The sequence below is a fragment of the Nyctereutes procyonoides genome, unplaced genomic scaffold (genome assembly GCF_905146905.1).
Source record: "Nyctereutes procyonoides isolate TBG_1078 unplaced genomic scaffold, NYPRO_anot_genome, whole genome shotgun sequence".
Lineage (NCBI taxonomy): Eukaryota > Metazoa > Chordata > Mammalia > Carnivora > Canidae > Nyctereutes > Nyctereutes procyonoides.
Genome location: NW_026575046.1, coordinates 23,127,060 through 23,140,185, shown reverse-complemented (window position 1 = coordinate 23,140,185; position 13,126 = coordinate 23,127,060). Strand labels below are relative to the sequence as shown.

At 35.6% G+C, this 13,126-nt stretch overlaps 1 protein-coding gene and 1 non-coding gene across 2 annotated transcripts in view; both read left to right on the top strand.

Annotated features, from left to right (window-relative positions):
• HCN1 (hyperpolarization activated cyclic nucleotide gated potassium channel 1) overlaps positions 1-13,126 on the top strand; it is a 376,053-nt gene that overhangs the window by 240,734 nt on the left and 122,193 nt on the right. The gene's annotated exons all lie outside the window — the stretch shown is intronic.
• LOC129510074 (U6 spliceosomal RNA) lies at positions 9,449-9,552 on the top strand. Its single transcript, XR_008664516.1, has one exon. It is a non-coding gene; the product is annotated as a U6 spliceosomal RNA (small nuclear RNA).

Sequence of the window (13,126 nt, the reverse complement as noted above, 5' to 3'; positions counted from 1 at the left end):
ATAGTATTATAAATTAATAGTGGTATTCCATGCCATCTGCCTAATGAAAGTAACATTTTTCTCAAAAACTTTGGAATATTTTGGTAAATTTGCTTATGAAGTGTTGAGTTTTTGTTGTTTTTATTGTTTGTTTGTTTTTTCCTCTAGCTTTTGATTATGTTTCATAGGTGACCTTACTCAGAAGATAGCGTCAACTTCCTAATTTTTATAGAAATCACTTGGTTTCTATAGCAGGCATTTGGTTTCTTTGTGTATTTTTTAAAAGTAAAGCAATTAATATCTGAGGTAATTCTTAATCACAAATTTAATGTTCTTATCTTTTTAAAGTAAATGAGTAATTTTTATAGAGTACTTTTTGTTTTTTTTTTAATTTTTATTTATTTATGATAGTCACAGAGAGAGAGAGGCAGAGACACAGGCAGAGGGAGAAGCAGGCTCCATGCACCGGAAGCCCGACGTGGGATTCGATCCCTGGTCTCCAGGATCGCGCCCTGGGCCAAGGCAGGCGCCAAACCGCTGCGCCACCCAGGGATCCCTATGGAGTACTTTTTATGAGGAATGAACTTGGCAAGATCAGAACAGTATGTGAGAGACATAGTTATTTCTAACAAAGAATTTTACTTGGGAAGACAAGAGAAAAATAAAATTATACACTTTAGAGAAAATCCCAACATAGTAGTTGAAGAGAGTAGTTGCAAATATCTTGGGATCCAGGCAATCAGAAACTCTTCACTGAACTTCCATCCTCTGCCAGACCCTGGGATAAGTCCTGGCATATGATGGTGACAAGTGAGATGGGAGCAGAAGAGATGGTACAGATGTGTTAGCAAGTGATTTTTTTTCTAATGAAAACTGTTGCAGCAGTTCCAAGGAAATATCGCCAAGAAATTGATAAAAATTGAGCTGGATTTTAAAGAATGGAATTGAATTTAAATCCATAGAAAGAAGAGTCTCCCATGCATGTAGAATATAAGAGAACAAAAATACACTTTTGGAGGGACTCTGATGCAGAAAAGTCTATGGGTTGTTTAGAGGGAAGAAGGGGTTTGGTTCTGGTGGAATTTCTGGAGAAGGACTGAGATAGAGAAGGTAAGAAAATTAGAAAAGTTGACTGATGCCTGATTGTGAGGAACTTTGAATGCTGGTCTGAAAGAAGCTGAAAGTAAGCGATTGTCACTGAAGGATTTTGTGTCTCTTACTATCCAACCACAGGCAATAATTAGTGTCTAGTCTCCTCTTTGAGCTTGATGTTTCTTCTTCTTTTTTTTTTTTTTTTGAGCTTGATGTTTCTTCCATTAACATCCCAGCAATGCAAAAGAGCTGGAAGGTAACAGAAGGAGTTTGAATGGCAGAGTTGTAAAATGGATGAGATACTTGATTGATAGCATATTTTTTAAGCTGGTAAATTATGAGAATGAAAGGAAAATCAGAATTTGGAAGGTTTTCTGAAGAAGTTTGATTACTTGTAAAAAAGTGAGCCTAAAAAATATTTGTAGACATATATGGAGAAAGACATTGGACTTTTAGCATGTTTAACTTGTGCTGCATACATAGGTGTTCAAACTGAAAATGGAAAGTATCTAGCTACATATACATATGTATATTGATATATTCATTTAATATCTATAAATTAGAAAATTTGCATTCAACATTGAATTCTATATTTTTCAGTTCCTTGCCTTTAAAAAACAGTTATAAAAACAAACATGCATCTCCACAGTACAATTTTCAAAACATACTGTTTGGTTTTTCATTTTTTAACTTTATGGAAAAGTTAATTAGCTGTGTGTTGTTTCATAGGATAGGCTTCCTTGACTATTTTTTTTAAAGATTTTATTTATTTATTCATGGGAGACACAGAGAGAGAGGCAGAGACACAGGCAGAGGGAGAAGCAAGCCCCATGCAGGGAGCCCGATGCAGGACTTGATCCCAGGTCCCCAGGATCACACCCTAGGCTGAAAGTGGCGCTAAACTGCTGGGGCACCCGGGCGCCCTATTTTATTGACATATTCATCCATGTCATTGAATGTTGCTGCAAAGCACTCATTTTCAATGCAGTATAATATTCCATAGACAACTTTATAGAAAGTCAAAAGTGCATTAAATAAGGTCTACCAGGTGAAAAACTGAAAGATAGGTCATCCAGGTTTGGGATGCCACTTCAATGATGTTATCAGCACACACCCTCTATCTGCTGTAGGATGCAACTGCTGCTGTCACTCTCAGGAAGGATTCCCTACCCTAGCCATCAAGTCCATATTTCAGGCAAGAAGAGAAAAGCCAAATGGCAGAAAAGGCAACCCCAATTGGGACATCCTCTTATGTTTCCAAAAACTCTACAATAAGTTTGACTTTATCTCATTGACCAGTAATGAATCACTAGGTTGCCTCATTCTTCCAAAAAGTATAACTATCCTATTTTATTATGCTGACCACATTCCCATCCCAAAACTTTGGGGATTCTGTAAGGAAAAGGGAATGGATATTGATAAAGCAATCAGCAGTGTGCCCCAAGATACAAGAAGGGTGTGATATAACATATATATTCTCTTATAATCAGATTTCTGTGTCTAGAATAATAGAAAGACGAAATATTAGATGCAGAAATAAACCTTAGATTCCAGAAGTCCATTTTTTTTTATTTTAATGAAAAGATACCTAGAGAAGGTAAATAACTTTCCTAGGTTCATAGAGTTATTAGTGACTGGTCTCTTGAGATGACATATCTTGACTTTCAGAGAAACTTATTTCTGTATCTTCATGTGTTTCTTCTCTATCTAAAATAGTACACAGGTAGAGTTGCCACAGGAACAGATGGCATTCTGAAGTTACAAAGTAGAGGAAGGTATTAAAAAGGGGATGATTTATAATTCTGTGAAAAATGCTTATGGTGTTTTGATAAGGATTGTATTGAATCTGTAGATTGCTTTGAGTAGTATGGAAATTTTAACAATACTCGTTCTCTCAACCCATGAGCATGGATATCTTTCTATTTGTATCATCTTCAGTTTCTTTCATAAATGTTTTATAGTTTTCAGAGTGTAGGACATTTACCTCTTTAGCCAAGTTTATTCCTACATATTTTATCTTTCTCGGTATAATTGTAAATGGGATTGTTTTCTTAGTTTCTCTTTGTGTTACTTCACTATTAGGGTATAGAATAGCAACAGACTCTGTACACTAATTTTGTATTTTGTGACTTTACTGAATTCATTTATCAGTTCTAGTAGTTTTTTGATGGAGTCTTTAAGGTCTCCTATAGATAGTATCATGTCATCTGGAAATAGTGAAAAGCTTCTTCCTTACCAATTTGGATACTTTTTATTTCTTTTTCTTATATAATTGCTGTGGCTAGGACTTCAAGTACTATTTTGAATAACAGTGGTGAGAGTGGACATCTTTGTCTTGTTCCAGATCTTACAAAGAAAGCTTCCAGTTTTTTGCCATTAAGTATGTTCACTCTGTTTCATATATGCTCTTTATTATGTTGAGATGTGTTCCCTCTCAACCCATTTTGTTGTGAGTTTTTATCATGAAAGGATGTTGTTCTTTGTCAAATGCTTTTTCTGCAACTATTGAAATAATCACACTTTTTTTTTTATCCTTTCTCTGGTTAATGTGATGTATCACATCAGTCGATTTGCAAATGTTGAGTCACCCTTACACCCCTGGAATAAACCCCACTTGATCATGCTGAATAATTTTTTAAATGTATTGTGGATTCAGTTTGCTAATACTTTGTTGAGGATTTTTGCATCTATGTTCATCAGAGATACTGGCTTATAGTTCCCTTTTCTTGTGGTGTCTTTATCTGGTTTCATTATTGAGGTAATACTGGCTTTTTAATCTATTTTTCCTCTTTTATTTTTTTGGAATAGTTTGAGAATAGATATTCACTCTTCTTCAAATGTTTGGTAGAATCCAAGCCACTGTGGGGAACAGCATGGAGGTTCCTCAAAAAATTAAAAATAGAATTATCATTCGATCCAATAATTCCACTACTGGGTGTTTACCCAAAGAAAATGAAAACACTATTTCAAAAATAAATTTGTACTTATATGTTTATTGCAGCATTATTTATAATAGCCGATATATGGAAGCAGTCCGAATATTTGTCCTTAGGAAGGAAGAGAGAAAATAGAGATAGTGGAATATTATTCAGCCACACACAAAAAAAGAATGAAATATTGCCATTTGCAACAATATGGATAAATCTAGAGAATATAATGCTAAGTGAAATAATCCAGAGAAAGACAAGTACCATATGTTTCGATCATATGCAGAATTTAAGAAACAGAACACTCTCTCACCCTATCTCTCTCTGTCTCAAATAAATAAAATCTTTAAAAACAAAACAAAGGAAGAAAAAGACCAAAAAATATACTCTTTAATATAGAGAACAAACTGGTAGTTGGAAGAGGGGAGGTGAATGGCAGGGGGAATGGCTGAAATAGGTGAAGGAGATAAAGAGTACACTTATCATGATGAGCACTGAATACTATTGAGTTGTTGAATCATTATATTTATACCTGAAAATAACATAACACTGTGTGTTAATTATACTTGAAAAAAATCTTTTTAATAATTTAAAAAATAAAAGAGGATCATTTACCACATTGTGAGTGGGATATTGGTGACCACAGGGAATAGCATGGTGCCCAGGGAGAGTTATCACAGAACTGTTACCAACACTGAAAGTCAGAAAAGGGAGTCTTGTAAATGGGGCCACATCGATAGGAGTTAACTTTAACAGAAAATATCGCCAATTCACTCTCTTCAAAGTGGAAGCTCAAAATACTGATTACATTTTCCTTCTTCCCTTGCATCTTTGTCAGGCGATTGAATCCAGCTGGAAATCAGGGGCAAGGGATCCTGTTAAGTGTAATCTACAAGGATCAGTTTCCTGAGTAAAGAGCAGAGAAAGGTGAAAGACAGACATGGAAAGGACGATTTCCAGTATCATAGCTTATTTTCAAATAGCAACACTTCACTTACACAAATATCTTAGGGGACTTCTAGCTCTTGATTGCTTCAACATCCTAGTTACTGGCACTCCTTTGGGCTCTTGGTTAGTATGCTGACATTCACTTATTCCTCTCTCATTCTTCATGATTTCAAGGAATCAGCCTCTCACATAAGATACTGATTACTTGCATCTGACATACCTCTCATTACTTGCAAGTGGTGGATAAACATCCACTTGGTAAACTGTTCCAGTGTCTCCATGAGACTCTCCCATCCTAGTACCTATGCCTTGGGTCTTTCAGGGTATGAAATAATAGCTTATAGTCCTTTAAGTTTATTCAGCAAAGGAAGCTTGTATAGTGTCATAACATGCCACACTATCAGCTCCCCCAAGCAAAGCACATGATATTTGATACTTTTAAGCAAGCCCAGTCTTGACATAGTATGATGTTCATCCTGAATTCCTTTAAGTGTTCCAGAGGATATCTGGCAAAAATAGAAATTCTTCATCAGTAGTGCTTCCTGATACAAAAGGATGTAAATGCCAAACTACTATTTACCTCTGAATATTCTATGGTGAAGAGAAGTCATGCCAATGTAAATGTACAATTTATGCTTTGGTAATACTCTTGGGTTGGATTATGTCAATGGCATATAGAATTAGGATAAATCTCCACATTATAATTAAGTACTTTTACAAAAAGGTATTAGAACTTTCTACAGGCAAACTGCCTTGATTTATAACTCCTGCTCAAAGAAACGATTCCCAGATGGCTATTGTCTGTAAGCATAGTATTTGCTTCCATTTCCACAGTTATGTTTGCTTTCTCTTCCCACATCTGTGTTAATCTCAGGACCCAGCTGTTGACAGTTCTATTGATTTATCACATCAGAGTCTAACTAGAAACTTACTATTATTTTCCTCGTGGGCTTGCCAGTCTAAACACATGACCTTTTTCCTACTATAATGCCATTTAGAAAAGATTAGATTGCTTGGTTTTGAAAGCTGCTTGCAAAAACAATATTAAATAGATTAGAAGTCAATTAATGCTATGACCATTATTTTTTAGCTCACGCAAGCTCTGTGATGGTGATTGCCCTCACTTTATATATGCATAAATATTATATAATATAAATTTAACTATATATTAAAATAGTTGGAAACAAATATAATGAGGCAAACATGTTTAATCTTTATGTTTGCATATTGTTGAATAAATATCATTTAACAAGTATGTTTTTTCACCTTACGTTGCTTATATTTTAGCAGAGTACATTATAAGCACTTTTTCTTTGATCAATCTAAATTTGGCAAGATAGGATTAAAAGATAAGTAAAAATTTTTATTTTTTTTCTAAAATCAATTCATAGACCTTTTTCTTTCTAAGATGTAATTCACATGAAACTGCTGCTTTAGAATTTCAGGGTACCTACTTTCTCATATGTAAACTTGTGTGGTGATAATGCTATATGCCATTCTTTTTTTTTTTTCTAAGATTTTTTTTATGTATTCATGAGAGACACAGAAGAGAGGCAGAGAGATAGGCAGAGGGAGAAGCAGGCTCCCTGAGGGGAACCTGATGTGGGACTCGATCCCAGGACCCTGGGATCACGACCTGAGCCAAAGGCAGACATCTGTTCAACCACTGAGCCACCAATATACCCCTCTATATGCCATTCTAATAAGAGACATACCATGCCTTGCCAACCTTGTCAACCTTACTCTGTAAAAACATATACCTCAGTATATTTAGAATTTCTACTCTTTTTCCTTAGTATTTGTCCATTGGTCTAAATGAGATTTTGAAATCTGCTTAATGATTATTGTTCCTCTTGCTTTTGGTTTCTTTTCTGGGAGGTGTTTGGAGGATTGAAATTTTCCACCATGAAGTCATACACCTTTAGCATGACCTTGATTTTTTTTTTCTCTCTGCACTAATAAGACCCTGGGTAGCTCTTATTTAAGGAAACTGCTTTTGTCTGTTTGGCCATATTAAATTGATCATAGCTGACTACAGGTGTAACCTATTGTTTCATTAATTTACATTCCAAGTACATTCAAAAGGCCTTGAGAAAAATTCTTAGTTTTTTGGGGGGTATTATGAATAAGAAGATTGCACTGTATTCTTTCCAGTCACCTGCTAGAGGCAATGACCTTGTATTTATTTTAGTAATGAAATTGGATATAACATGATCACTTACTCTGCAATAGCTATGGAATGACGAAACAGCAGTTTAAAGGTCAAATACTAAAGGACCTAGTAAAAACAAACTATTGATTCTGCCTTTAACTCTGACCTTGGCCTAACTTAGTACCAAATACTAATTTAAAAAATTGCTTTTCTGATAATTGCTGTGTGATTTTTCCAGATCATAATATATTACAGAAATGTTACATTAACTTGGTCAGAAAAGTTATTAGTGGTAATTTGTTCAATACTAAATCATGAGTAGCTACTTAATACCTCAGGCCATCTATCAAAAACAGTCAATTCACTAATATTTAATGCCTGAAACTGCACTAAGAGAAAACCACATTGGATGTTCTCATTACCTACTGAGTTTTCGGCCCTTCTCAATGTTAACCTGTTCAGGGTTGTTGGCAAAGCACACTCAAACTTTATTATATTTAAATGTGTTCTCTGTTACTTGTTCCATACATGGGGAATGATTCTGGGAAGCCCAAGAAATCCTAAAATTTGGCAACCCAGGGTTTTGCACTGCCATCATCATTTTTATAGGAGTTAAGGGTGGTGAGGAATAGTAAAAAAAAAAAAAAAAAAAAAAAAAGGATGACTTAGTGTCCCCTACTCACAAGGGATTCATTACTTATTCTAATATGGAGAAACCTCTACCACTTTTATTCTCTACCCTAAAGGGAACGTTGAAATATATTGAGAATAATCATATTCGATTGTTTATATTTGGAAAGCAAAAGTAGTATTTTTCATTGTTTTATTTCCATAGGCACAAGAATCATGGGAAGCTAAATAAGAACACCATATAAATAATACTGCACATTTTATATATGTTCCACAAGGGCTTGCCTCCCTACACCTCTAAGAACTGTTTTCACTAGGCTAGTCTCATTCCGTTCCACATGTGATAACGGACCACATTTGTAACCTCCAATGTCAATGTTAGATCATTCTCATCTAAGGGAACCAAAGCAACTTCTGTTAGGTCATTGTCCGTTGATGTATATTGGGTATGTGTTCCATCTTTGCCTGATGAAAATATGTAAATGATATTTGCATTATTAAAATGGTGTTTCAAAAAATGAAAATAAAAAAAAGTGGTGTTTCAAATTTAACTCTCAGCACTTTGAGTCCAGAAAAGCATAAGTATATCATTGTGAAAGGACATTTGCCTTCCTCCCAAAAGAAAACAAGTGAGGAGAGAACCATATGAAAGTATGTCTGAAAATTAGCAGGGAGGCTAATCCCCTGAGAAGGCACTCACGAAGGAAAGCATACCTAATAAATTTGAAATATTTTATATTTTTTCAATTTTAAAAATCATTAGTTAAATACATGTTGAGTTATTTATGCCATCTGCTATACAGATACCAATGAGAGAAGAGTTGATCAAACTGGTAAGGTCATCTGTTCAATTTTATTAAAATTAAAGTTCATACTTCACAGTGGAAATACCCTGAACCTTAATGAGAGATACTGGTTTCCTTTGTAGTTCAAGTGAAGGTACTGCCTTTTCTACTTCCAACACAATTCAAGGTAGCTATGTCAACATTAGAGAACAGACCGATATTAGAATATTGTTATTCTCAGTTAAATATTTTTCCTAGATTCCATTAATATCAGTCATTACTGGATGCTTGTGATACAAAGATGGTTAGGATATGGTCCCTGTTTTTAGGGATCTTTGGTTATACTGCTGAAGGCAAACAAGTAAACGGATGATGCAATGCAATCACATGATAAATGGAAGCATTAGGTACTGGGCTACAGAGATGAGAAGCTGAACTCAGCTGGAAGGACTGACTTGGAGAGATGAAGGTAGATATTTGAGAATGTTACAAAGTGATCTGCATCTTGGAAGACTAGCTGAAGTGGCCAGGCAGAGAGGCAAGAGGTCAGAATGCATACTGAGTAAGAGAAAAGCTACCTATGTAAAGGCACGGAGGAGAATGAATTGTCCTGTTTGGGGAACTACAAGTGATTCCAAGTGGCAAGAGCAGTCTGGGTCTTCATATAGGAGTTAGGAAAGTTAAGGAGTGTTGCTGAAGGCCAGGGAGGGACTGCATGGTGACCAGCTTGTTATGATTCCCTTAGTAGGTTTGACTTAACTCTTGAGACTATGAGGAAACTAAGCAAGGAAGTGACTAGATTGGACTTGTTGCTGGCTGTTCCAAAGAACAGACTGGAAAGGATTAAGTAGAGAAGGTAAATTGTAATTTGTAGGAATCCAGACAAGAAAAATGTGGAAAATTGTTTCCCATTGGAATAAAGAAAAGGAGCTCTAGTGCTCACTTTGGGAGAACACAGAGTAAAATTGGAACTCTACAGAGATTAGCATGGTTCCTGCACAAGGATGACATGCAAATGTGTGAAGTATTCCTTATATTTTTGTAACTGTGTGGGCTAGTGGATGGTAACTAAACTTTTTGTGGTGATCATTTTGCAATATATATATATTTTTATAAAATATATATTATATATATGAAATCATTGTATTTTACATCTTAAATTAATACAATGTTATATGTCAATTATATCTCAATAAAACTGTCAGAAAAAGGAGCTCTATCTATTCAAAAGAGAAAGAAACAATGAAAATAAACCCCATACAGTTTTAGAAATAAAAGAGCAGAATCAAAGTCCAACAATGATGAAAGAACAGAAGGGTTAGTTCCATATTAACCACTGTTTATAAGATGATTAGAGCTTACAGTATGATATTATTGAGTTATAGCATATTTTTTATCACAGAAGTATAAGTTGGTTTAAAAAAAAACCTTAGAAGGGAAGCAACTGACCTCAGAGTAATTAAGGGCCACAATCAAGGAAGAAGTGCACTGAACATGGGCATGGTTATTATGGATGCCAAGTCATTTTCCATATTGTAACCCCATGATAACAGAAATGACCAAAAGCAGGGCCACAAGTCAAGTGACACTTGTTAAAACACGAAAATCAAATTAGTGTATTTGAAGATCTGACTGGCTATATTAAATGATTCATGAATTGGCAGCATCCCATCTACAAGTAGAGGGGAACTCTAAGGAGTTCTACAAAATGAAAGAGTTTTACAGGAAGGAGGGTGGGGCAAGAAAGTTATTAGCAAAATAAAAGAATTGTTACCTACAGGGTTGCTTTCCCTGGAAGGAAGTGGAGGGTATCTTATCAGACAGATTCCTTCCTCCTCCTTAGGGGATGGAGAGAGCCCCTGCCAGACTCAATTGGAACCCATCAGAATACTACTAACTGATTAAGACTACATTTCTGGAGGAGATTAAAACTGCAATTAAACTAGGTATTGATCTCAGATTCGAGTACCTGGCCTAAGTGACACCATTTTGGGTGTTTTTTTTTTTTTTTTTTTTTTAACCACACTGTAAGGTGTCCTGAAGGAAAGTCCTAGGCAGGGAATGAGAGCATAAATGCATGTAAATGGGGACAAAAGAAGGATTCTTCTTAATGGTTGTTATTTGCATGCATTTGTTGGTTTTGTGATAAACAAGTACTTTCCAGACTGCTAGCCTGAGAAATATTTAGGTCCCAAAGTGGAAGCAGATACTGTTTAGATGCTCTCCTGCCTGTGTGCATGCTTTCGGTTCACCCAGTGGAGGAAAGAGAAGTAAGATTGGTAGTCAATTAAGTGATACTGAGATGGCACAGGGGGGGTGGACAGGGGGGAGGCAGGGTTGAGAGACAGTAGAGTTCATTGATGTTCATTCAGGTGAGCTGAATATAGTCTGGACACATAGATTTTGGTATATCTTTTTAAAGCCAAATAGGGAACATCCAGGTAGACAGGAATAGAGGTCAGGAGAGTGGTCTGTTTTATTTTGATGAATCGTATTTTTTTTTCAAGACTTTATTTATTTATTCATGAGAGACACCGAGAGAGAGCAGAGACATAGGCAGAGGAAGAAGCAGACTCCCCACTGAGCAGGAAGCCCAAGGTCGGACTTGATTCCAGGATCCTGAGCCAAAGACAGACACTCAACCACTGAGCCACCCAGGCATCCTTCGATGAATCATATTGAACTCTGTTCACCTAAATAATTGAGAGTAAACTAAATTCGTTTGGGGCTTTTTGCTTGTTTTATGTGAAGGAGCAGCATGGAAGAGTGAGACGAGATTACTAAATAACTAAATTCTTGATTGGCATGAGACCTGTCATAGTTCACTCAGTAGTAAATAAGAATATATAAAGAATGTCTCCATCTAGTGAATAGCATCAGAACTGGTGTGATTCCTTCAGCTTTGTATTTTGATGGGATAGCAATGGTCAGTTGGTATTCAAGGTTTGTTTTCTTGAACAAATGGTGCATTTTATTAACATTCAGAATACTACCAGGCTCAGCCGTTTCTCTTAAATTTTGAAGAAAATGTATTGGACTTTGAATACTTTAATCCCTTTCAGTTTAGCTTTAATCCCTTTTATTCTGTAGTCATAGGGATATTTTTGGTCACTTAGCTTCCTGAAAGAGATAACTTTCCAAGAATCTATTTTATTAAGATATTTTCCAAGGGGTAGATTATTGCCTTTGAAAATGCCTTAGTTCACTGTCAAATTTGTCTTTTAAAATGTCTTAGTGTGTTGTAAAATAATATTTTATCCCTGTATGGGTAATGCCATCAATATCACTACTTTAATTCAATTTTCCTGCCCCTTCTTATTCTTGTGATTATATTACTATTCTAAATGCTAAACATTCTTCTTTTTTTCCCATCTCTAAACTTTCCCTACCTAAACTTTGTTAAAATACTCACCCCTTTTACTTACGAAATTTGCTTGGTGTAGCTTACAAATTGTGGAGAAAATACATAATAAGAATCAAATATGAGTATCTTCGAATTGGCATGTATAATTAGTATTCTCAGGCAACCATGCCATTATCAATATATAGTACTAATAATAACAGTGATACTGTCATTTATGTTTTAATGGCACCTGCTGGCTTACAAAGAATGTCAATATATTTTATCTTTTCTAATAAAGCTGTCCTTTGCTTCAATACTGTTAATTTCAAGTAAATTTGTAGAAATACCTAAAAATGAAAAGATTTTCTTTTTTTCTTCCTTCCTTATTTTTTCTTCCTGACTCACTATAATGTATCCCTACCCCCTTGCTTGGATTCCACCTTCATCATAAATACTAAAAGCTCTAGGATCTACTCTCCTGTGTGTTATTCATTTTTTATTCTAAGTTCTGTGGCCCTTTCTATTCCTCATATGAAAACCTATGTATCTGATTTTTCATCTCTTGCCAACCTTCTAGGGTGACTCCCCACTAACCAAGCATGCCACCTCACCATAACAGAATAGTGAATAAAAAGAATATTTGAATGATTCCATTTTAACCACATAATATACTTCCAGTGATAGACAAAGGTAAGCATGGATATGTCAAAGCAATGGTAATCGGCCTATATATATCCCATCTTATGTACACATTTACTCCCATCCTATCTTCTTTCATTTGGAAGATCCTGTCTCTGATATTTGCCTTTAATTTCATGTCATTCAAGCCTTGTCCTTCCCTAAAGAATTTATCCTGGGATGTTCTTCATGCTCTGTTCACCCCATGCTAGCCTATGCTCATGCAATTCTGGTGTTTTAGGAGTCAATCCTAAACCATAGTGGGGCCAGCCAGGGAAAGAGGATATTTGAATAATGACTTAGTAGTAATATGCAGGCGTTTAAATTATAACCTTCCAGAAATTGTAACATTGACTTCATCAACTAAAACAGAAAGACTCTAGGTAGTTTCTAGCATCTTAGAAGACAGTATGGGGAGATTTTTGAGTATGCCATTCTTTGTCTCGATTCTGATTGGAAAATAAGGTATTCTTATCCCAAACCTCATCTACAGTGTGAACAGTTATCTCACTGAGGCTTACTGCTGCTTCCATCTCCACTGTCCTGGGAACATAGTATCACAGTGCTACCAGGGATGGCACACACAATGTAC